The sequence below is a fragment of the Mastomys coucha genome, unplaced genomic scaffold (genome assembly GCF_008632895.1).
Source record: "Mastomys coucha isolate ucsf_1 unplaced genomic scaffold, UCSF_Mcou_1 pScaffold7, whole genome shotgun sequence".
Taxonomy (NCBI): domain Eukaryota; kingdom Metazoa; phylum Chordata; class Mammalia; order Rodentia; family Muridae; genus Mastomys; species Mastomys coucha.
The window spans coordinates 95208847-95212138 of NW_022196913.1; the positions used below are offsets into that span (position 1 = coordinate 95208847).

General features: G+C 37.3%; 1 non-coding gene across 1 annotated transcript; it reads right to left on the minus strand.

Moving 5' to 3' along the window:
- Window positions 1-1060: 1060 nt before the first annotated feature.
- LOC116082874 lies at window positions 1061-1121 on the minus strand. The gene has a single exon (XR_004115495.1). It is a non-coding gene; the product is annotated as a U7 small nuclear RNA (small nuclear RNA).
- Window positions 1122-3292: the final 2171 nt, after the last annotated feature.

The following is a 3292-nucleotide window of genomic DNA, read 5'->3' on the forward strand; positions in this document are numbered from 1 at the left end:
AGCCACAGGGCAATAGCTCACCAGAAACATCAACCTTTAAAATATATTTATTATAGAAAGATGCAAACATTGTAATAGACTTATGGAAATAATGAACTGAATATTTCTGAAATTTTTATATAAGTACAAGAATACATAGCAAAGAAATCTTAGCACATAATGGCTAGAAAGTAGATTTTGGAGAGTATATATTATTCAGTCAGTATTGATGAAAATTCTAGATTCTCTAGTCTCCTCATACCTGAAAGGTAGCAAGTAATTTAGCAATATTGGTGTGTTTACTTCCTCCATGTAAAAGGTAATAATAGTGTCAACCTTACTGTAGATGAGAGTAAGTTGAATATTTTAAAAGTATCTACCTTATTATTAGCCATATAAATCTATCAGCACCAATTAATATATCTACTATCTTATTATCATCACTAATGTTGTAATTAATCTTGCTATTGGTATTCAGTTAATAAACTTCTTGATGGAGACCCTTTTCTGAGGACTGAAGAATAGTAAGAGTAATATTAGTAAGATAATATCAGTTCTAGCATCTTATAGTCTCAGCATCGAATTATTCACTCTGTGACCATGGACATATTATTTAGCATTTCTGAAGTCTAGTTTTCTCAAGTGAAAAATAAAGATGTAATTACCAACCACATATGATACCAATCCTTAAATAATAGGAAATAACACATCAGAGGACCTATTTTACAGGTATTTAACAATGAAACATTTTTATTGAAAAATTCTTAGCCTTTTTTCAGCTATTGCTTTAAAATTATTATTAAACTTGGATCTTCCTCTGATAAAAGGATCAATAAAATCAGGATTTTGCAATAAATCACAGGAAGGTCTACTTTAAGTATCCACCCTCACTATGTCAAAGGCTATGAAGAATAAATGATATGAGAGCCAAAATTTATATTTCTGGAAGATAAGTTTTCTTCCATTTAGTGTGAATCAGAGACAGTTCTCCAAGCAGTTCTTTCTTGCTAGCCTAAAAACTTTCTCTGGTGAGCTGCTAGCAAACATTCTTAAAGAGCTATGTCAGCTCTCTAAGTAATTCTTGGGATTTCTGACCAAGACCAGAAATCCTGCTAGAAAAAAATTCTTAAAGAGCTGTTCTTGTTCTCCAGAGATCTCCAGAGAAAGCAGATCAGAGAAAAAGAAAGCAGAACAGAGAGAAAGCAGACTGGAAAACTGTCTCCAGCAGAACATAGGCCGCCCACTTGGACGTATGATTTGACTTTGAGTTATGTGTTTTTGCCACTCCCCGGCAACCCCTTCTTCAGAACCCTACTCCAAGCCCCAGGCTGGGCCTTGGCAGGTGGCACCTGAACAGGGACTGAGACAAGGGTTGGTAAGTATATTGGGTAAGTTTGGTTTGGGACAGATTTCACTCAGTTTTGCAAACCTTCTGTGTGAGATAGAGCTGGAGAAAAGAGGTAAAGATTTGGTAAAAAAGAAAAAAAAGAAAAAAATGAGTCAAGTAAATTCAAAGAGCAAAGTAATGTATACTAAGGTCTTGAAACAAGCAGTTAGTAAGAAAGATGTGAAGATGTACATAAGGCTTTTGCAAAAATTCTGAATACATACAGAAAGGTTCCCTGAAAAAGGGTCATTGAGCCTTGATACATGGTATGAAGTCAGTAAAGACCTTCTTCATAAGCGGGTACAGACCCATGAGGATGAAGAAATGCCTGAGCATGCTCTTCTCTTATGGAGCACGATTAAGGAAACCTTAAAAAAAAAAAAAAAAGAAAAGAAATGATTGATGACCTGCCTGCCTCTATTTCAGCCTCAGTCAAATAGGCTTCAGTAAAGTTAACTTGCGCTTATTTGGTTAACTTGGAGAAAACCAACTCTTTTCTAAGGCTGCCACCATCAGCTCTCTCAATGCTGAAGGTCTTAAAGGCAAATCTCTTTTTATGTTCTCTCCATTCCTATTCTTGGATTTCACCTTCCAAGGACACCTTTGCTTAGAAAAAGCTTCTGAGGAAGGGGTGTCTGGGAATGGTAAAAAAACAAATGACTGGAAGTCAAACCGTGGATCCAAGTTGTCAGCCTATGTTCTGCTAGAGAGAGTTTTCAAGCCTGCTTTCTCTCTGTTATGATTTCTTTCTTTCTGACAAGCTGGCTCATTAATGCAGATGCTTTTGTTTCTTTAAATTCATCTCCTAATTCCTATTGGCATCCTTATATTATGCATAGTTGAGAATATATATATATATATATATATATGTATATATATATATATATATATGTTTGCTTTTTCAAGACAGGGTTTCTCTGTGTAGCCCTGGCTGTCCTGGAACTCACTCTGTAGACCAGGTTGGCCTCAAACTCAGAAATCTGCCTGCCTCTGCCTCCCAAGTGCTGGGATTAAAGGTGTGTTCCACCACTGCCTGGTTGAGAAATTATATATTTTTGAGCTCGTGTTTTTAAGAGTTCCTTTTCACAGCCTTAAGGGCTGTCCAGCAAGACCCAGCATTTAACATTTTGCTGAGACATTAACCATACATACCTTCGCCTCCCAGACTCATGCTGTCTCTGAATATCAAGGAGTCACTAACATTAATAGGGAGTATATTCCTCAGAGGAGTGTGAAAATATGTACATTATTATTACAAACAACACCATGGCAGCTATCAACACTCTTGGAGTCCCACATCCACTGGTCATGTACCACCAAGGCCATGGGCCTAAAATTGAACCAAATATTGGTAAACTACTCCCACAGAATTCTGTGCCACCATTAGCCCAGCATATCTTACAGGCAGGACAAATTGTAGGTTGAAGGTGTTGTGACAGGGTTGAAACCCCAGTCCCACTATTATGAGCTTAGCCTGGTTATAGAAGATAGCCAGTTTGGGCTCCATATTTCTCTTTACTAGGAGTCTTCCCTATGGTTACCCTCATAGATTCCAGGGAGATCTCATTATAGTAGGTTTCCACATCAGTCTTGAAATGTCCCTTAATTCCAATTGTCTCTCCCAGAATTCTCTTTCTCTATCCTCCCACCAGATCCCTCCTATTCCCATCTACACCAGCACCCAGTTCACCTGCAAAATCTATTCTATTTTCCCTTCCCAGGCAAATCCATGCAGACCCCTTTTGCTTTCCTTGATACTTTGGGCCTGTGAATGGTAGCATGATTATCCATTACTTATAACCGTATATTCACTTATAAGTGCGAACATACCATGCTTGCCTTTTTTGGTCTGGATTACTTCACTCAGGATAATTTTTTTCTAGTTCCATCTATTTGCTGCAAATTTCATGATATCATTTTTTAAAT